Genomic DNA, 22,669 nt, shown 5'->3' on the forward strand with positions numbered 1-22,669 from the left:
GCTAGGTTGGAAGGTGGAGACAGCAGTGTCCCGGTGAGTGAGAGGGATACCAACAGGCAATTGCTAAACTCGACAGGAGAAAGTTTATCGGGAAATGACATCAGAGGTCTCAGGGGACTGTAATACGGCAGACAGGAACCAGAGTGAGGAGGTTATGAGCAGTCACTCCACTATCGCTGGAACGCGCGTGGGCCATCAGTACAGAGCTCACCTATGTTTAAATCTGCAGCACAGGTAAGTGTGTCCTGTGCAGCTTCACCAATGCCAAGGGCAGGGTAAAAACCACGATAACAGCAAGACACAAGCAGGGCTGTTTCATCCTTGGGAATGGACCAAAAATTGTAACTTAGGAAGTGTGGGAGCATCTATCTCCTCTTGTTAACTATCACTGCATTTTGAATGTGTCCTAAGAACAAATTCCAAATAGTCTGAAGGCAGGAGAGTCATGTGAGAGAGAAGGGAATGTACTGAGAGCATGTTCCCAACAGAAGTGCGAAGTGAAAAAAGCAAACATCCACAGCAACAGAGGGGTAAGAAAACGTGCCCACGTGACACAGATAGCCCAAACCCTCCTGGACCCTATAACTTTAAGGGGAGAGCCAAAGACACTCAAGAAGGAATTTTTAAGGGGGAAATTTTCAGGGAAAAGGCTGGAGAAACTGAACATTGATACACCGCAATCAAGATGCCAAAAGCAACAAAAACATTTTAAACAGTCATGACGTCTTTTAACAGCAACTTCATCTACGGTCAGAGAAAATGTGGCCGTTGCAGCCAGGAGGAAACGAAGGCCTTCCCGTGGCCCAAGGCTCCACCAGAGATCTCAGGCACAGGTAGGTGAGCAGCCACACCTGGTTTATAAGTTAGCCAATAAAAACGGAGATCTCCAACTTTCAGAAGTGTGGCAGTCCCCTCCCCCACCCACTTAGAAGACACAATTATTTTAGTTTTCACTGCAGGGTTTCCTAACAGGAATCGGGAGCTGAAATCTTCATTTAAAACTTGACCCGCTAAAACACAGGCAGTAGAAAAATGAAAAGGCAACATCATTACTTCTGTCTACTAGCCTTTTTGCAAAGTGCCAGGGGAAACTGTAAATGGCCTCAACCTGTCTAAAGAGAAGGTGGGGAGGAGGAGGGACTGGGTGTGGCTAAGAGGATGTGCAGGTGACAACGACCAGTCCAGTACAAGTGCATTTGACTAAACTCTTGCACGAAGGTGACCATTAAAAAGGGCATGCTGATTTCAGTTGTCCATCAATGTGGGAGAGTGAAGTGAAAGAGCATGTATTTTAGAGTCAGACAGACTCCACTGAACTCTTCTCCTCATCTGCAAAACGGAGAGAATCGCTTTACCTACTTCAAAGGTGGCCGTGAGGATTAAATAAAATAATGTGTGAAAGTGCTTAACAGGAGTTCTGGTAAAGAGTAAGCACTGCTTAAATGTTGTTATGATGCGTGTGCATGTGTGTGAAGTGCCTGACAAGTAGCATACGGTTACCATTACTACCGCAGAGCTGCTTATTACAGGGCAGGCAGCTGCACGGGCGGTCTCTACCCCTCCAATATCAACAAGCAAATGTCAAGAGAAAGGGATCCCCCTCAAAGAAAGGCATAAACCTCCCTTACTGTTCCCTCTACTCCAAGAACCATCATAGTTTACATCTCTAAAATTCTTCAGGAGAATTTAAAGAAACAATCCAAGAGATCCACAGACTCCATCTTGGCCAGGCTACCCTGAAAGTTAACAACCCAAGCCCGCGAAGATCAGGTTCCAGGGAAGGGACTCCGCCCTGCCTCCCCGCTCCGCCTACAGAAGCATCACAAGGGGGGAGAGAGAGCCCCTTTGCAAGTAGATGGCCAAGTTTAAGTCCTAGCTGATGGGGCAGCGAATCCCGGCCTTTGCCCTTTAACTACAGTGTTTCTCAAGAGTGTAAGGACAAGTGGACCTAGCTTCCCACCCTCTTTATCTCAGCTGCCAGCCTCTGTGGGCAGAAAGGCACACCACAGTCCCAACGCTGAAAGCCTTTTGCCCACACTGGGCAGTGTTAGGAGCTCCTGCCTCAGCAGGCTGTGACCTCCACAGTGAAAGAGCTCAATTCAGCTTTTAATCCTCTCCAGTCACTTCAGTCAACAGAGAAGGGGCTTTCACAAAGGAGATAAATTATAAAGCCTAAAAGGTTGGATGGGCTTCACAGCAGGGGCCAGGGGAGGGGAGAGCGGAGCAACCCAAGATTCGGAATAAAGGTCAATGGAGTCTTCCAGTTATGGTCCCGCTGCACCCGCTCCTGGAACAGGAAGGAAGGGACCCCATCCCTCCCACCTCTCAGCAGCCCTATCTCCCCACCCTGTCCCATTCCCTGGCTCAGTGATGGGCTTATACTGGGCAGGGCTAAGATTCTCCTCTCCCCATAGGCTGTCACACTACAATATTTGCTCTGCTTCCTTCCTTTCCAAAGCCTAACAGATTAGATTGCAGGAGTCCTATCCAACTCACTAAGACAGATGGAAAACTGAAAGTAAGGCGACCGAGACTGCTCACAGTAGGAAGACAGAAGAGGTGGGGAAGTCCAGTGTACCAGCACCCGGACGCTCTTTTCCAAGCCCGGGACTACATGGGCCAGAATAAGCCACAGTAACTTCAGTGAATCAGAAGTATTTACTGCACTGTGGCGCACAGCAAGATCCAACTTGAGGCACTCCAGCCTTTTGACAGGGGCATCCCCCACCTGTCCACCGGCCTCATGAAGAAAGGAAATCAATGAAGTGCCAGCTGGGTGCACACAATGAAGACCATGCTCCTGCTGTTTGGAGCTACTTCACAGTGTTCCAGCACTTTTAGCAAACACCCAGCAAGCAAGCAGGAGGGCTGGCTGTTCGGGATATGACTGATACAACTAATACTTCTCCCGTCCCACTTTCACAGAAGCTCTCTAGAGGTAGGCACCAACCAAAACCTGCATGTCTCCAGGATTTATTTTAACGTTGCTAAAATACCGAGCGCAATATGGTTCGGCTCACTAGGATGACAAGATGCAGGCCCTACTTCCTTATACAGAAGAGAGAAGAAAGCACCGACAAGGGAAAAGACGGGCTTGCAAACTCTCTACCAAGGAGCAGCCGGTTTCCAAATCAAACCTAGGTGATTAATTACCCCCATCTGCGAGGTGAGCAGGGCTCCCATCATTAGCTAGCTGGAACACCACCAGGGGCGTCACAGACACCCTGTAGAAAGGCTTAGAAATAGGAGACAAGGTCTAAAGGCAACATCAGAGGAAACCCTCATGCGCCAGCTTGGTGAACCAAATCTCTACAGGATTGAGTTACTGCCACACTGTTCTTTTCCCTTCCAACTGGACAGGTGCAAGCAATTCATGTACCTGCAGCCATTCATTCATCCATTCATTCATTCAACAAACATTTGGCTTAGCACCCAGGAGATGTCATACATTGGGCTGCCCACAGCGTCTAGACTACAAGCTAGACTTTGCTGTGGCAAAAGTCATTGTGTGTTCAACCGGCACACATGGAGAAGACAAGTATCTGAAAGGAGGATGCTTTTTAAAAAGCCTCTTCTGGTTTCTCAAAGCACCCCGGATCTCTATTTTAGGCACTCATGTACAGCCTGCGTCCTCCATCAGACTGCAAGCTCCCTGAAGACAGAGGCTGGGTTTAGTTCCTGTCTTTCCTATCCTTACTATCCATTAAATGTCAACTGAGTGCAACCGTGAAACAGAACACAAACACTTCTATTCTTTCAAGACTTTTGGCTTTACTGTTTCTGAAGGCTTTGACACCAAAGAACAACGATGAAGCTCCAGAAAGGAGGGAAAAGGGGGCTGACTTAGATATATTAGGAACAGGAGTACAATTTTGGAACTTCAGCCCCAGTGCAAACCACCACTCAGCGGGCTGAGGTGCCTCCAAGAACCACAGCTGGTGTCCTGGTAAAATGCTTTCCCCTCCCTCTTTCTGCTGTTTACTCTCCTCTGGGAAAAAAAAAAAAAAAAAAAAACCCATTTGGAGTCCTAAAGAAAGCAAAGAGGAGGAACGGGAGACGGAGTTAGAGGGGGGAGATTCGGCTTGAACCCAAACTCGCTAAGAAGGAAGGAAACTTTCAGGCAAAAGGCTGGGGGTGTGGGGGAGGGCTGGCCTGGGGGAGGAGATGTGTAAGGCCCAAGTGGAGGTGACCCTGCCGCGCCTCCTCTCTGGAGGTGCCTGTACACTTTTCCTTCCTGCACGGCCTCTTTTTTCCCTTTCCTCCTCCTTTATCTGTTTTTTTTTCTTTTGGTTTGGGGTTTTGTTATTTTTTTGTTGTTAATTTGATGAAGTAACAGTCTTCAGAACTAGAGCAGAAAAGGGAAGCGTATAAGGTGAGGAAGAAGTTAGTGAGAGCCAGAGACAGCTCTCTCGAGGGTGCTTTCCCAATCTGGCACCGAACTTGGATCTTAGGACAGTTTTCCTTCAAGTCACCCCCACAGCCTGGAGTTCCAGAAGCCCGAGGGCCCGAGCTGGACCCAATGGAAAGGAAGGGATCTCCCTAGGGGAGCACTGTAGGCCTGTCACGTAATAAGGTAATAGGGGAAGAGAAAAATGAGGATCCTTGGCCCAGTCCGAGCCCACGGGACTTGCCTGGGACGTTCTCCGCTTTCCTCCCCTACCCGCAGCCCGGGCAGTCGTTGCGAGGCCGGTGCTCCAGCGCCAGAACCCGCAGAGAAGTTTCGCCGCTGCAAACGTGAGAAAATGCAGCTCAGCAGAACACCCGCCCCCACCCCCCTCCGCGCGGCCCCACCCCCGCAGCCCGACCCCTGGCGGTGGCGACCTTGGCCACCCCGGATGCTCCAGAAAAATGGAGGAGGGGCTGCCCTCAGGGATTTCCCGGGGGCTGCCGGAGGCGCCCACGGGCCACGGCGACCTTTCCCTTCGCCGTCAGCCACCACGACAGGCGCACCCAGCCCCCGCCTGCGCGCCCTCGGCGCCCCCGCCCGCGTTCCTGCTCCCCCTGCTCCGCAGCCCCGCCGGCCCCCGCGCGCCCCTCTGCGCCTCTCTGCTCCCGGACCCGCCAGGGCGCCCCACTTACCCCGCCGTGCGGCGGCCGGGGCTCGGGCAGGGTGGTTTACATCGGGGTGGGACGCACCGCTCCGGCCGGCCGGGCCGCCGCTCTCGGGGGATTTCTTTATCTCGCTGCCAAACTCTCGGTGCCTCTCGCTCCTCTCGCTCTTCTCCCCCCACCCCCACCCCTCCTTCTCTCTTGTCTCTCGGCTCTTTTTTCCGGGTTAATTACGTTTCGCATTAAAGCAAAACCCAGCCCCGGATGTGAGTACAATGCTCCGCCGAGCCCGCCGGGGGAGGAGAGGGGTGCCGGGGCGCCGTGGGGTGGGAGGGGGCGCGGCCGGGCGCCGCGGGCTGCGCGGAGGAGGCGGGGGCGGGGCGCCCGGGAGGCTGCCCTGGTGGCCGCGCGCCAGGCGCGGGCCGGGACCACCTCGCCGGGGTCGGCGGCCGCGCAGGTGGGACCCGGCCCGCGGAGACGGCCGCGCGGAGGAGGACTGCCTCCGACGCCGAGCCGCGGGCAGCAGGTGTCCCGAGCCGAAAGGGGGCCCGGGGCTGAGGGCATCCTTGAAGGAGGGAGGCGAGCCGCAGCGCGGGCTCCCTCTTGAACCCCGTTTCTTCTTCCCAGAGCCCCACCCCGCGACTTCAGCCGGGCCTCCCTCGGATCGGGAGCCCTTAGCCTTTCTGGGGCCTCAGGGTGAAAGTTTAGGGTTGGGGTGAGAAGAAGAAGCGATTCTCCTGGATTGTCATGAATGTGCCAGAAGAGCCCAGTGGCACCGGACGTTTTTAACGAGGGGTATGGGGACTTTATCAGAGTATGACGACGCAAAGTCGCCTTTCCTGCCCTCAAAGCGGGAGGGTGCTCTGGGAAAAAAAAAAAAAAAAAGAAGGAAAATAGACAAGCATGCGTTAAGTAAATGATGCCAAGGGGAACCTAAGAAAATTACTGTGTGCCGGTGCAGCCCCTGAATTATCTCACTTGGTCCACACGGCAACCCTATGGATCTCAACCCCGTTCACGATGAGGAAACCGAGACTCAGAGACGTTAAGTAATCTGCCCTGGGTCCCACAGTCTATCAGTGGCAGGTCTGTCAGGTTCTGACGCCGGCCTCCCACAAGGGGAGATCATTTACATATACAGAAAGTGAGGCGCAAGACATCGGAAACATGGACACGTAGTGGATTATTCACCCTTGGGATGGAGGACGGGGAGATGCTGCTTCTGGGGATTCTGATGCGGGCGTGTTGAGGCTTCGAGGGAGAAGCGGACAAAGGGAGCCTCAAGAGGCTCGGGCACAGGGACTGGCTGTGCGGGAGGGATGGAAAGGCTGGTCCACATCCCACTGATACGGGGGAAAGGCATGCTGAAAAGTCTCCAGGAGCTGAGGCAACAAAGCTTGGGAGCGGGGGACATGGAGCTGGAGGGAGGTAGCAGCACACACCCCGAACGCACCAGTGATGAAACCACACAAGTTTCCTCTTCCATTTTGATTGCCAGAGCAAAAATGAGCTGCCTGCTCTCTCAGGTGTGAAAAAAGGAAAGAAAGAAAGAAAGAAAGAGAGAGAGAGACAGAGAGAAAGAAAGAAAGAGAGAGAAAGAAAGAAAAGACTTTTTGCATTAGAGCATTTTGCTTCGAATGAGGAAGGGGGGACACAAGGAAAAAAACATTTCCTTTGAAATAAATATATCAACGTCCATTTTTTTCTGCTCGTGAAGATTTTTGCTACTCATAGGTTTCAGGCAGCATAGCGTCTTAAGGAGCATGTTCTCTGGAACCATATGGACTGGGTTTGAATCCCAGCTCTGCCACTTATTAGCTTTGATCCCTGGGCAAATGACATTTCTGTGCCTCAGTTCCTATCTGGGTCGTTATGAAAAGTAAATTGAGTTAACTTTTGTACTGTTTAGATTACTGTGGTACATGAAGTAGGTGTTATGTAAATGTTTTTTTATTTAAAAATTAGATTATGGTTTTCATTGTGAAAAGTAACAAAATTCCACCCAGCGCCAAGCAAATCTGACTGGAACTGACGGTTTCCAGTATGAGCAATGAGGTAAAAGTCTCAGATTCCATGGTATGGTTCATATTAAAACCCATAAAACTCTACTCCCCATGGGGCCTGCCTGAGTCACTCAATCACAGAGCCGCAAATATTTTCTGTGCACTACTGTATTGGATGCCTGGTAAGCAAAGGGAGCCAAAGGCCTCGGGTCTCATTAGAAGGATACAAGTGTCACTTGAAGGCTGAGTTAGCCTCGTATCCCTCATGGAAGTGCCATGAAAATGGCACAGAGAATAAGTACAGTCAGTCTTTAAAGGAACAAGACATCTGGGGGGAGAGGTAAAAAGGGGACTTGTATCAAAAAGGAGATGGACTTTGAAATGAGCCTGAGAAGACGGGTACAATTTACTGGACAGGAGCAAGAATACACTGGACTAGAACGAGGGTCATCAATGTACTTTGGGTGATGCTCGTATTTCACTGGGAGCCAGCCCCACTTACCACCATATTTGCCCCTGGCCAAAACCTGGCCCCAGTTAGACTACAATTTCTGCCCCGATTCCACTCCCTTATTCCTAGATTTCTGGGTGCTTTCTCAATGGACACCCCCCACCTCCTCCTGTAGTGGGCACCACAGAGCAGGTGTCAGTTGAATCTGTGCCCTGCTGTGGCCCCTTTGCCATCTCTTGACCTGGACATTTAAAGAATACTTCCATTACCTGATTATTCGTGTTTTTTCAGTGCAATAAATAGTCCTGATGTCTGAAAATGTAACCGCCTGTGGGGAAAGGAATGTCAAAAAAGGACCTTTCGCATCAGCTATTTCAGTCCCCTCATTGTGTCAGCAAGATGAGTTTCAACAACTTGCTCAAGGTTTTGCAGCTAATTAGAGGCAGAGTTAGTTCTAGAACCCAGGGTTGACTACCCCCAGAATCTTCTATTATTGGTATAGGAACCTTTCCATGAAGATGGAGACTTCTGGCCCAGAACCCAAGAATCTATAAACAGTACACTTGTACTCTAGCCATTTATTTATGCATTTTCTATTTCTTTTCAATATTAATAACTGGGTAACTAGATGGCCTAATAACCTTCAGTGGTGAGCTAGCACACCCTCTGGGCAAATGCATTGTTTTCTGTCCTTAAAGATACACATTACATAAGGTACCAGGCTGCAGCCAGGGCCCATTAGTTCCATTGGGGAAAGTGTGAGACTCAAAAAGCCAAGGTCATTGGTTGATCCTGGTTCAGGCCAGTTAATTTTGCACAGAGATAAATTTCTCCAAGGCCATTACAACTCTAATGCTAGCTGGACATTTCATAAATAGTTACTATTAGTTTCCATAGCGAAGTACCATCCATTTCCAAAAAGATTATTCAAACTAACTGTTGTCCTCCTCAGTCCTATTCATTCAACAAACAATTATCTGAACCTATTACCATTTTTCCTCCCACCATGTATCTTGCATTTTCTTATTATTCAGGTACTTGCTAAATGCTAATTGTTTTACCTGGGTTATCTCACTTAAGTCTTAACTGGGAGCAAGGTCCTATTATGTTCTCAGAGATAAGATGACTAAGGCATAGAGACCCAGCCTAGATACAAACCTGTGCGGCCTGAAGCCAGAGCCTGCCCTCTTAACCACTGAGCTTGTGAAGAGTACAGAAAGACATAACACAAGACTCTTCCCAACCACATTGTTGATAACTGTCAACATTTAGAACCTCCATTCCATTTCACCTAGCAATTTCATGTCCAAAGGTATGTGTTATTGAAAGTCATCTGGAGACATATACAGTATATAGGCAGTATATGTGTATGTGTCCATATGCCATGTATATATATGAAATATATACATACATACTCACTGCAGTATTGTTCATAATGTTGATAATTGGAAATCACCCTCATGCTCATCAACACGATTGAACAGGTAAATACTGGTACATCCATACAATCCCATGCTATGCAGCTGTTAAAAAAGAATGAGGTGTGTACCTCTTTATAAAACATATGAAAAATGCTAAATATTTTAAGTGGAAAAAAGGTACAGAGCTGTCTGTATGGTATAGTCCTATTTCTGTAAATAAAAATTACACATGTTTATTATATGAAGAAAGTGTAGAAGACTACATTCCAAACTGTTAACCACAGTTCTCTTAGGGTGGGGGAGGAGGGATTATAATAGTGTATCTCACTTTCTAAGAGATGTAGTTCTATAATGTTTAATTTTTTGCAATAAGCATGCATACATTTGATTGTCAAAAAAAAAAAACAACAACCAAATAATGATTTAAGACTTTAATAAAAAAAAATTTTTTAAAGCTCTATGAGAAAGTATATTGTAGCCCTCAAGGAACCCATCCTTAAAGTTGGGAGGAGGGGCGCTTGGGTGGCTCAGGTCATGATCTCGAAGTTCATGAGTTCGAGCCCCACATTGGGCTCTGTGCTGACATCTCAGAGCCTGGAGCCTGCTTCGGATTCTGTGTCTCCCTCTCCCTCTGCCCCTCCCCTGCTCACGGTCTGTCTCTCTCTCTCAATAATAAATAAATGTTAAAAAAAAAAAAGTTGGGAGGAAATATACAGAAATATACAGAAATAAGGAGGGAATATACAAGGAGACAGTACAACATATACAGAAATAACTATTATAAAAGCCAGAAACTTGTATACACAGATTGACGAGGGGAGATAAAATTCTGTGGGAAAAATCACAACCAGCTGGGGTTGAGAGGTGCGGGAGAAAATGCATAAAGGAGATGGCAGTATGGAAGGATGTTGAAGGGAAAGGAAGACATAGAAGGTGCAGAGGGGCTGAGAACAGGTGGGCCCCAGGTAAAGACTGCATCAAGGGCAAGGCACAGAAGCAAGAATGCATGGCATCAATTTGGAGAAGTATGGGTAGTCCAGTTCAGCTGGAGCACAGTAGGGAGATGAAGCATTTTCATGGGAAACAAAATGGGAAAGAAAAGTAGCTGGAGGGTCTTCATTGCTAAACTAATGAGTTGTATTTATTATTTTAGGCTTCAAGAGTCCCTGAAGGTTTTTGAGCCAGGAAATGACACAATTAGCAGTGAATAAGCAGCAATTTCATAGTGACTGGGTAGTCACTGGACTCTAGCGCCAGGATTTGCCTCCTGACTGTCACTAATTAGCTGCAAAGGCATGACCAGTTATTTTACTTCTCTGTGTTTCCATAAAATGGGGAAGGTGGTCATAATAGATAACCTATCTCATACCATTGTTGTTGAGATTGAGTGAGTTAATGTTTCTAAGGTACATAGCAAGCGCTGAGCTTGTCTGTTACACTTAAAAAATCAGTATGGTACCTTTGGATTAAGATCTTTGCATTTCATTTTGAAACTTTTATTGCAAAGAATTAACATTATATGGTAAATTATTAACTATTCCTTCTTTTCCCTTTCACAGGATTAGTGATTATTAATCTCATTTTACAGATGGAAGAATTTAGGTTTTAAGGAGAAAGATGAACCCTGCCCAGCACCCAGGGTTATCTCTTAGCTCAAACTCTCAGAACCTGGAGAATAGGAGAAATGGGCAATGGAAGAAGCTTTGGCAATTTCTGTTTATAGGATAAGGGAAACAACAGTAAAGGGCAGTAATAAAGTAAATTCAAAAAAGATAAAACTTTGGTGGAACACTTAAAAGTTTGTATATAAAATTAAACTTGTAAAATATAAATATATAAATACTGAATTATGTGCCCCCCTCCACCACCACCAAAAAATCATATGTTGAAGACCTGACAATGTGACTGTGTTTGGAGACAGTGCTTCTAGAAGGTAATTAAGGTTAAATGAGGTCATAAGGGTGAGGCCTGAATCCTATAGACTGGTCACCTTATAAGAAGAAGAGATCTCTCTGTGTGCACCAAAGAAAGGCCATGAGAACACACAGCATGGAAATGACTGTTTGCAAGCCAGGAGGAGAGTTCTCTCCAGAACACAAACATGCTGGCCAACTGATCTCAGACTTCAGCCTCCAGAACTGGGAGAAAATACATTTCTGTTGTTTAAGCCATCCAGTCTGTAGTATTTTTGCTTCACATATGTATACATACATATATACATGCAATGCATACATACACAGGCCAAAAGGGCTATTTCGTAGTAACAAAGTTGGGAAAATATTGCTATACAGCTAAATCTGACACTAATAAATCTCAAAACTGATTGCACATCCTCTCCCCAGAAATAACAGTCTGCTGGCCAAATGCACCATTCCTATTGATTCATGCTGATGGCATTGTTTTTCTGTCAGTTTGAATAAGTGCAGTGCCCTGCTGGGATTCCTGCATCCCTAGAGATGCCCTGTGATTATATGGGAGGAATTGGACCCATAGAATCAGAAAGAGAGAATGAATAGATACATTAGCTTTGTATCCATGACCATATTTTAACACTACAGTTAACTTTATATTTGCTTAGACCAGTTACATAATTCATTTCCTTGACAATGAGCCTACGGAGGGGGCTGCTATTAGCAAATACTTATGGGTGAATATAGTCAAAGTCATTAACTGGAATAAACTTTATCCAGTTTATTCCAAGAGATGCCTATGGTAGTCAGTGAAGTGGGCGGACTTTTATATCAGTGGTTCTTAACACAAGCTGGTTATTACAAAACAACAAGAAAGCACAAAGGATATTTGAACGTGAATTTATGTCCTTCCATTATTTGTTAATAGGAAATACATACACACAGTACAAAGTTCAGAAGGTGCAAAAGAGTAAGTATGAACAAATATTTCTTCTGCTCATGTGCCCCAAACACTACTCTCCTCTCCAGAGATAACCAGTGTGTGTGTGTGTGTTTAATAAAAAAAAAATTCAGTTTTGCAGGGATATACTAAAAGTGTTAAAAGTAATTATCTGAGTTAGGTTTACAGGTGATTTTAAAAAATTTTTGTATTGGTGAATTTTCCAAGTATTCTTTAATAAGCCCATAGTATTTTGTTACTAGAAAAAAAATACTAGGTTTAAAAGGAGATAAATATATTTTAATTTAAAAGTACCTTAGAGGGGCACCTGGGTGGCTCAATTGGTTGATTTTGGCTCAGGTCATGATCTCATGGTTCGTGAGTTCAAGCCCCACATCAGGATCTGCACTGACAGCACAGATCTACCTGCTCATTCTCTCTCTCAAAATAAATACATAAACATTTTTTAAAAATAAATAAAATTACCTCAGAGATCTCATAGCTGCTTTGTGACTTAAAAACCATATAACTGAGACGCCTGGGTGGCTTTGTTGGTCAAGCATCTGACTCTTGATTTCAGCTCAGATCATGATCTCACTGTTGGTGAGATGGAGCCCTGAGTTAGGCTCCACACTGATAGCACAGAGCCTGCTTGGGAGTCTCTCTCTCCCTCTCTCTCTCTGTATCTCCCTTGCTCACACTCTCTCTTTCTCTCTCTCTCTCTCAAAATAAATAAATAAGCTTTTAAAAAATAAAAAGTAAATCAAAAGAAAAAAACCATAGAACTAACTTTATCCTCAAATTAAAAATACTTGTCAGTCTGTGGATACATTTTTCAAAAGCATTGTAGCCAATTTTATTCCATTCACATTAAAATTCCTGCCTCTGGAAAAGATATACAGAAACTGATTACCAACCTGAACCCTGAGATCTAGTGAAACTCATTATGACTCACTGGAAACAGGTAATTTGCTCAAGGGTCTTCTTCCAAATTTCATCATAGTATCTATGATGACTTCACATGTCTATCAAACTATATTAAAACTAAGTATAACACTAGGCTGGAGAATTAAGCCTGGTCCAGCCTACTATTATTTAGTAATTAAATAATAACAAGCCAAATTTATCCTTACACCTAATACTTAATGATGCTGTGAATGTTCTAATTGGATAAATACAGTCAAATGCACCCTCCAGCATCTGATGACAAAAGATGTCACAGTCTTGCTGAAAAGACATATAGGGGATTTGGCACTGATCTGGAGGTCACCCTTCTGGCAACTTGAGTCTCCCGAGTGGAATTCCAAACACAGAAAGCAAGAGGGAAGGGGCCTCTTTGTAGCCAAAGTCCCTGTATTAAGGAGAGCCTTTCTTAGCCTTGCTTACTAAAGGTTCAGTTATGTGGTTTTCTAGTCCTCAGAAGATTAGAAACAGCAGGAGAAAGGAGACAATATTAGAGACAGAGGAGGAGCAGGATGGAGAAGGAAATTATTTTATTCCGTTCATTCCTATGTCTGTAAATGGATTAGCTGACAACAAAGGAGGGGAAAGAAAAGTTAAGAATTCCCAGAACTTGGGGTGCCTGGGTGGCTCAGTAAGTTAAGTGTCTGACTTCAGCTCAGGTCATGATCTCATAGTCCATGGGTTTGAGCCCATTCTGTGTCTCCGTCTCTCTCTGCCCCTCCCCACTCATGCTCTGTCTCTCCGTCTCTCTCAAAAATGAATAGACATTAAAAAGAAAAAAAAAAAAAGAATTCCCAGAAGTTATATGTGCTCAAGACAATCTTTGTCATTCCTGGTGATGACCTTGGGGTAGGAAAAGGTAGTTAAACTGTGATCAGCGCCTTTATTTTAGGTGGAAAGTTCCATGTAGTTTTGCTGGTAGGAGTGGTGGCCTGTGGGGAGCAGACCACCTCTGAGGGAGGTGGTTAAGAGCAGGCAGGATTCACTCATACCCTCTTACTTTTTTAAATGTTGTATCATGTGTATTATGTACCTTTTGTTTAATAATACAAATTTTTTAAAAATATTTAATGCCCATATAAAAAACTTTACAAGTAAAAAGTTGGTGAAAATAAAATTGCAAAAATTAAAAATACTGAACACTTTAAACCATAAAACTCCTAGAAGAAAACATAATAGGTAAGCTCTTTGGCACTACTCTTGGCAATGATGTTTTTAGATTTGACACCAAAAGCAAACAAAACAAAACAAACAAACAAACAAACAAACAAAGTGGGAATACATCAAACTAAAAAGCTTCTTCACAGCAAAAGAAACAATCAAGAAAATGAAAAGGCAACCTCCTGAATGTGCGAACATATTTGCTAATCATGTATATTTTAAATGTTTATTTATTTTGAGAGAGAGTGTGTGGGCATGAATGAGCATGAGCAGGGGAGGGGCAGAGAGACAGAGAGAGAGACAGAGACAGAGAGAGAGAGGGTAAGAATCCCAAGCAGGCTCCACACTGTCAGGGCAGAGCCCAGTCAGGGTTCAATACCATGAACCTGACCCAAAATCAAGAGTCGGACTCTTAACCAATTAAGCCACCAGGTGCCACAACTAATCACGTATTTGATAAGGAGTTAATATCCAAAATATAAAAAGAACTCACACAACTCAATAGCAAAACCAAAAGCCTGATTAAAAATTAAATTTTTTTATAAAAATAACATACAAATAACCAAGAGGTATATGAAAAGATGCTCAACATCATTCATCAGCAGGGAAATGCAAAACAAAACCACAATGAGATATCACCTCACATCTATCAGAATGGCTATTATCAAAAAGACAAAAGATAACAATTGTTGGCAAGGATGTGGAGAAAAGGGAAACTTGGTGCACTCTTAGTGGAAATGTAAATTAGGGCAGCCACTATGGAAAACAGTGTGGAGGTTCCTCAAAAAATTAAAAATAGAAATACCATATGATCCAGTATTCCATTTCTGAGTATATATTCAAAGGAAGCAAAATCACTACCTCAGAGGATTATCTGCATGAGCTAGCCCATGTTCATTGTAACATTGTTCACAATAGCCAAGAAATGGAAATAACCTGAATGTCCAATGATGGATAAATAGATGAAGAAAATGTGATATATATACATACGCATACATATTGTAATACATACACACACACACACACACACACACACACACACACACGCATATGGTGGTTGCCAGAGACAGAGTAGTTGGGGTAGGAGGAAATAGGTGAAGATGGTCAAAAGGTACAAACTTCCAGTTATAAATAAGTTCTGGGAATATAATATATAGCATGGTGCCTAGAGCTAAACTAACAACACTGTATTGTATATTTGAAACTTGCCAGAAGAGTAGATCTTAAAATTTCTCATCACAGAAAAATTTGTAGCTGCATGAGGTGATGGATGTTGACTAAATTTATTGTGGTTACCATAATATACATATATATATATATATTATATTGTATACTTTAATACCATGTTATATGTCAATTATATCTCAATAAAAATGGAAACAATTTCAAAAGATACAAAAACAAAAAACAGTACCACAATGAGATAACACTACACACCTACCAGAATGGCTAAAATAAAAAACAGTGGCAATGTCATATGCTGGTGAGGACAAAGAGAAATGATCATGATACATTGCTGGTAGGAAAGTAAAATGGTATAGATCCTCTGGAAAACAGTTCGGCGGTTTCTTAAAACAGTAAACATGCAACTATCATATATCCAATAATCGTACTGCTGGGCATTCGCCTTAGAGAAATGAAGACATGTTTACACAAAAACCTGTATATGAATGATTATAGCCACTTTATTGATAATAGCCAAAACCTGGAAACAACCTGAATGTCCCTCAACTGGTGAAGAGTTAAACTGTGTTAGATCCATATGATGGAATACTATTCAACAATAAAAGGGAACAAGCTACTGACATACACAACAAAAAGGATGAATATTCAGAAAAGTATGCTGAGTGAAGAAAAGCCAGTCCCTCAAAGGCTACATACTGTATATTGATTCCGTTTATATAACATTTTTAAAATGACATTATAGAAATGGGAAACGAATACGTGATTGCGAGGTCAAGAAAGGTGTGGAGTAGGAGGGAAGTGGGTGGGGCTATAAAAGGGCAACAAGGGGCCGCTTGTGCTGATAGAAATGTTCTTTCTCTTGGCTGTATCAGTGTCAGTATTCTTGTTGTATTGTACCATGGTTTACAAGGTGCCACCACTGGGGGAAACTGGATGAAGGGTGCATAGGATCTCTCTGAACTATTTCTTACAACTGCATGTGAATCTACAGTTAACTCAAAATAAGACGTTTAATTAAAGAGAAAAATTATAAGCTTAAAAAATGAGAGTTTTATGCTTAAATAGATACTAGCTATTTTTAAAAATCACTTGTGATGCAACATATCCTTCTTGACCCTAGATTAACAGAGGCACCACTACTCACGAAGCCCACACACTGGTTAAGCACACTTTCACATATTGTGGCTGGCAGTACTCCATTTGTGGTGAACTAACATTTAGTTTTTAGTTCTGATATGAAAAGCAGTGCTCCATTGCCCTCCTACCTCAACTGCTACCATTCCTATCCCATAGTTTCCCACATGTGCGTTTCCTCTGTCATCAGGGCACATGGCTGCTCCCATTCATTTTTCTGTCTTCTTTTTAAAAAGCAAGGTTTTGGTACTTGGAGAAACTCCAGGACCTCAGCTGGTGTTCGAGAAAGTCACTCTCCTATAACAGGGCGCACAGAAGGGTTGGTTAGATCATTTCAATCAGTTACCATAAAATGCTGCTGTGGTTCCTCTATATTCAGAAGGTGAGAAGCAAGCAGTGCAGAAGTCTGTTGAAGGCAGCTCGTAATTATATGTTACTGAGTGCGCCATGAGTCAAATCATGGCCACTGAAACGTAACTGCGTATTCTTGAAATAGTTCAGCCGTGAGGTCGAGGGGGTGGTTTATTTCTGGTTTCTCCAATTTAAGCCCTTGTGCATGACCCTATGACTACCACTCAGTTCAGAGTAGATGAGCAGCACGGTGAGGTACACAGAACTTTGGACAACGGCACCCCTGAAACAGCAGGTAGAATGGTGCCTATGATTTTTGTTGTTCAAAGTTGTAAAGAATCTGGAAATGTAACTACTATATTTTGAGCGGAAGTGTTAGTAAGAAAATGATATAAAGCAGACGTCTTCAAACTTTTCTTCCCTTACACCCCCTAAAAATGCTGAAAACTACATATCCCTTCACACATTTTAAGTTGGTATCTATAGCTTTTCGTGGTTTGAGTACTGGCAGGGGATGTAGTCTGTAGATTGTTTTCATCGAATGTTTTAAAATAAAACTGTTATATCACTCTTTTCAATGCACCCAATAGAATCTAAGCACCATAGTAATTTGACACCATCACTCTTTTTTCAAAATGAACACGAAGTTCCTTAACAGAAATGTTAAGTCATTCCCTTTCCTCCACGAACTGTATCTTCATTCCACTTCTGTTAAAGATTTGCATCCAAATATTTTTATGACATCTTTTATTATTTGAACATCTATCCTTTGGACATCTTTTACTGATTACCCTATCATCTTTTTTGAAACAAATATGCATGTGTAAATTAATTTTACAATTTCAAAAAATATCCTGTGACCATAAGGTATTAAAACATTTCCTGAGACGAAGCCATTGTTACCATCATCAGTAACATGATAAATATGTATTTTATTGATCATTAAACATAAAACAGTAAAATATTGAAAATTATTCTCCTCGTAAGAATTATCTCTCCTAATGGATGAGGATGGATTTTTACCTATATGGATTTGAATATATTTACATACATATGTAATTAATTCAAATATCCATCAATTAATATTACTTATTGCAAGAATGAGCAGGCCTAGCACCAATATTTTCCCCCATCTCATTTTTATGAATGTAAACATTGAGAAACCTTGTTCACTTGAATAAGTAGATGGGGCCACAAGGAGCTTTGTCATGACAATGTCCAGGGCTGACAAGAAGAAAGGAAAATAGGGACATATTTCTAGGCTTATGGCTTCAGAGGCACACCTGGAATGACTGGCTTGCTCATGAATACAGACCCTATATGAAGATCCGTGGCCAGTCCACCTTTGCCAGGGAACTTGAGATTTGTTTTTCAGCAGGGCCAAATCTGGCAGTGTCACTCAATTCTTTGGATTCCTTCACCTTATAGGTCAGATATCACTTAGAAACTTTCCTTCAATAATTATTCTATGGGGGGAGGTTGTGCCTGTATAAGGGCAAGGGGTATGTGGGAACTCTCTGTACTTTCTGCTTAATTTTGCTGTGAACCCAAAACCCGCTCTGAAAAATAAAGACAGTTTTAAAAAAATTATTCTGATGATCTATCAGCGGTCAACTCAATTAGGTTTTTCTCCAAGTTTTACGGAAAACGATAACTTGGAAACCACCTAATTTGTGAAATGATTGGTATCTCAGTCAAAAAGGCTTTTGCTTTCTCCACACAAACACAAATATTTCTAAGTGTTCCTTGTCTGGCCCCTGGAGGCTTTTACAATCTAGGACAAATGCCTTTCTTTCCTTTTTTAGAAGTGAAGGGCTAGTGTGCCAGGGGAGTGGGAGCAGAAAAGACCCAATGTGACACCTGGCTCTCACTTCACCTCAGGCGGATTCCGAAACGGATTCCCTAAAACCATCTACCCCAGAGGCACCCACCATTTAAACACCACTGGAGTAAGGTGGTTTAAGAACTTCTTCAAATACATCGAACTGTAAAGTCAGCTTTTGGGGGTACTTATCTGCTGGTTATCTGAAATTCAAATTTAACTGGGTATCCTGTATCTATCTCTCTGGCAACCCTGTCTCATCCAAACCATTCTCTTTAAGAAATGGCAAAAACCAGGACCAGGCAAGACTCAAGTCCTCCACCAGGGAGTAGGGTCTTTTATTTCTCCCTCTACCTAATTCTCAAATGTAATTACTGTTCTCTCACTTTCTCATCATGGTGTCCATCTTTCTCTCCCAACATTGTTTCCACTCTTCTAACCCAAAGCAAGAAGGGAGGCAGAAACAAGAGCACGACAACATTCATGAGAGAAGGACAGCTTTTGGAGGAAACCAGGGCAGTGAAACGCATTTGAGAGGAACAGAACGAGTGTGGGTACAGTGTGGGCAAAACATCTCTGTCCTGTCGTCTCAAAAACAGAGGCTAAAAAAAGGAGAGGCGGGAGCAGCCGTTTCTTTGGGGGCAGAAACCACATGTATCAAATTTGTGCCTATGCTCCTTTACGGTCTAAAAATAATTTTTAAAAAAATAATAAAAAGTATTACTCAAGTCCAGCTACATTTATTTTAATATTTGGTGCTCTCCTGAGCTGTTTCTTAGGAAAGATACTGACAAGCCTTCCTGTTTTTTCTGCCCCCTTCTGTTCCTATTTACTACCATTGCTTTCTCTCACCCCCCTCTCATCTCCCAAGCACTAAAATAATTTGAATTTCAAGCTTTTTTTTTTGGGGGGGGGGGGCTTCCTGTGGGTGTGGGAGGACCTCCTTTGGGAATTGTTCTGGATCTAGTCGGCTCCATCTGTATTTTGGCAAAATCTGTCTGCACCCCGCCCCCACTTCCTTTTCTTCATACATAAGAGTCCGAGTGTCCCCCACCCGACAAAGAACCTCCTTTATCTAATCCTTAGGTAACCAAACTGAGAGGACCCCCCTCCCTCAGGGGGCCCTAGGGGTCTGCAGCCTCCACTTACCCCGCCCTTGGTTTTGGAAGAACAAGAACTCTGCAAAAAGGAGCCAGCTTCTCACCAGCCACAGGAAGCCACCTCCTGCAGGCGAAGGCTCCAAAGGACAAGGTGACTTCCAGGAGGAAGGCAAGAGCTGTGTTTTTCGGTTTCAGGAGACCCAAGGCAAGTTCCCGTTTCAAAGACAGAGTTTTAAAAACTGATTAAGTTCAGAGAGTTTGTGTGTGTGTGTGTGTGTGTGTATGTGTGTGTGTGCGCGTGTGTGTGTATGCGCACGCGCACACACACGCGCGCACACGCTCGCGTGTCCCTCTCCCCAATTTACCCACGTGATCCCCTTGCTTTTCCTCTGGGGAACAGCTGATCTGCCTTTCTAAAAAATCTCTCTAGACCTAACCTCCCCTCCTCCTCCCCCTTCCCCACCGGCTGTCATCATGGCCATTCCTTAGCTAGTGTCTCAATACTCTGGTACATTTTTGTTATTGACAAAAAAAGAAAAGGGAAAAAAAAAAATGAGAAAAGGACTGCACATCTAAGAATTTCCTGTGGTTTGGGACAGGTTTAGTTCAAGCTTTTCATAACTTATTTTCTCTCATTTTTTCCACGCTGAAGACAGTGCTCAGAAACACTGCTGCCAACCCATGGACCTTGTTTTCTTCCTCAGGTCCTGGAGAAGACATTCTCCTTGGATCTGGAGTGGGAAGGGAGGAGATGAAGGGGTGATACCCAAGGCTGAAGAGTCAACTTCAGGCAGATGTTTTGTGCTCACCAGAGCCCCTGTCTTCCATTCTGGGGACAGTGGGCTGCAGAGCCCAGGGAGAGCATGCCCCTGGTTACCTGACCAGAGAGGCACCAAAGAGCGGTCTCACATCTTGTTTTCATAATATTTGTATATTCCTTTATTTTAGCAGTTTCCTTATAGTAAAATAGGTATAATAATGCCTAGCACACAATGATATGGGGAGGAATTAATAAAATGAAAGTGCTTGTATAGTACCTGACATACAGTAGACACAAAACTAACATTTGCTAAGCATGAAGTGCATTTATCACATTACATTCTGTGTGCTCACTTACCTGTCTGTCTTACCACTAAACTCTGAATGTCTTAGTCATGGTTATATGCCCTCTATCTATGATAGTGCCTGTAATACAGTAGACAGCCAAAACATGTGTTTAATCAAATAATTACTACCTGTTTCCACCCTCATCCTGGCTCCATTTTCCTTGCTGGTCAAGAGTATGCTCTTTGCGCTCTCTTGTGTTCTCTGGACAAGGTTCTAGAACTCAAGCTATGAATAAAAATTGCCAGGCTTGAAATGGATGAAATGATTGTTTTCCACTTCCTAGAAATACCAAAGGGAGTTTTCTCAGCAAGCACACAGAAAGGAAGAGATTAGGAAGCACAAAGTCTGTGGGATGTTGTTATTTCTAAGTCCGTTGCAGAAATGTGATGTGTTCAAATTAAAGTCAGAGTCCAGGGTGATATTTATAGTCAAAGTATTTCAAAGAGCAGAAAACATGAGATTCCCCAAGGCCCTTCAAGGAGGGAAGACCAGCATTCTAAAAGAAATAAAGAGAGAAAGGAAGGAAGGTAGGAATGAAGGAAGGAGAAAGAGAAAGGGGGGGGGAGTGAAAGAGAAGAGAGGGAAGGAAAGGGAGGGAGGGAGGAAGAGCTGGAGAGAGAAGGAAGGAGAGAATATGGAGCAGGGAGAAAAGGAAGAAAGCTAGAAGAGTGGATTTAAAAGTAGGCACATAAGGGGCACCTGGGTGGCTGAGTCGGTTAAGCAGTCTGACTTTGGCTCAAGCCATGATCTCACGGTTCCTGAGTTCAAGCCCCACGTTGGGCTCTGTACTGACAGTTCAGAGCCTGGAGCCTGCTTTGGATTCTGTGGCTCCTTTTCTCTCTGCCCCTAGCCTGCTCACACTTTGTCTCTCTCTGTCTCTCAAAAGTAAATAAAAGTTAAAAAAAAAACACAATAAAAAAATAAAAGTAGGCACATGAAAATCACAGTTAAGCATGGTCTACCGAACACATCTCTTATTAAACCTTCACTAAAATGACAACAAATGGAGAAAAGGAGCATAAACCCTCAAGGACAAAGAGAACATGAAAGCATCAACAACCAACGATAAATTTTACAATTAACAGAAGCACAAAAGCTATGATTGGTGGAAACTCAGCTACCATACCAGGAAAACCTAGACCTGCAAGAGTTGGAAGCCAACAAGAAACAAGCTCTTTGACCTGTCCAGGCCCTAGAGAGCCTGAGGGAAATTAGAGGACCAGGAACCTCTGAAAGGGGTGGCAGGATAGGTTTGGGTGGGGCTGACAACAGGAAGGTTGGTTGAAAGCTTGTATGAGGAGGAAGAAGACGGAGAGATTGAACAAGATAGACTCAAGGCTTAGGAGCTGGGACCACCGAGGACAGAAATAAGACAATTTACTAATGGAGGTGGGTTCATTGAAAGCTTGTACTGAACGGTAATGCCACCACTCGTGCCCCAACTCCCTTACCCAACTTAGCTGGAAGAATGCTGAAAAAGGCTTCCACCTCCTCAATTCCCACCCCCACCCCCAGGCAGGAGTGTGGAGGAGTAATCTCATTGGGAAACTGTCCAGCTCAAGAGAAAAACTCTACAGAATCAGTTATTTGTCTCACAGTACAACTTTGGTGCAGCCCCCCTGTCTTCAAACCTCCCACACGTGCTCAATGCTTTCAAACAGATTTTTTTCACTTATAATTGTGAACCAACCATCAAGGACCATCAGATATTTCAGGAAAGCCTCCAGCATCAAAGATAGACCAAAATAAACACATGAGGGAAAATGGAGGGGGGGGACTTGGAAGACACAGAGACAATGCAGGGAGAGAAAAAATATATATATTGAAGTAAAAAGAGATACTGTGTTCATTCTTAAAATAATGATAATTATTTTAAAATACTAGGATGCTTTTTAAAGAGAGAGAGGGCATTCACAGAATAAGAAACACTCATGGAGATTACAAGTATGACAGAAAAAAATTCAATAAGAGAGTTGAAAATAAAGTTGAGGAAATCTACTGAGGAAAGTAAAACAGAAAGAAAAACAAATTAGGAAGTAGGAAAGATGAAAACAGATACAAATCCAGGAGGC

At 43.6% G+C, this 22,669-nt stretch overlaps 1 protein-coding gene across 3 annotated transcripts in view; it reads right to left on the reverse strand.

Annotated features, from left to right (window-relative positions):
- Nucleotides 1-19,702, reverse strand: part of PLEKHA2 (pleckstrin homology domain containing A2) — a 71,239-nt gene extending 51,537 nt beyond the window's left edge. Inside the window, exons 1-2 of one of the 3 annotated variants that reach the window (XM_042934801.1) lie at nucleotides 5,080-5,340; nucleotides 4,632-4,726 (exon numbers count right to left, since the gene is read on the reverse strand). The gene's annotated coding sequence lies outside the window, so the exon portion shown is untranslated. Of the gene's footprint in view, nucleotides 1-4,631; nucleotides 4,727-5,079; nucleotides 5,341-19,539 lie in introns of those variants that run through there. The other 2 variants (XM_042934803.1, XM_042934802.1) reach the window with 2 other exon arrangements.
- Between the last annotated feature and the right edge of the window lie 2,967 nt (nucleotides 19,703-22,669).

This window comes from Panthera leo, chromosome B1, assembly GCF_018350215.1.
Source record: "Panthera leo isolate Ple1 chromosome B1, P.leo_Ple1_pat1.1, whole genome shotgun sequence".
NCBI classification, from domain to species: domain Eukaryota; kingdom Metazoa; phylum Chordata; class Mammalia; order Carnivora; family Felidae; genus Panthera; species Panthera leo.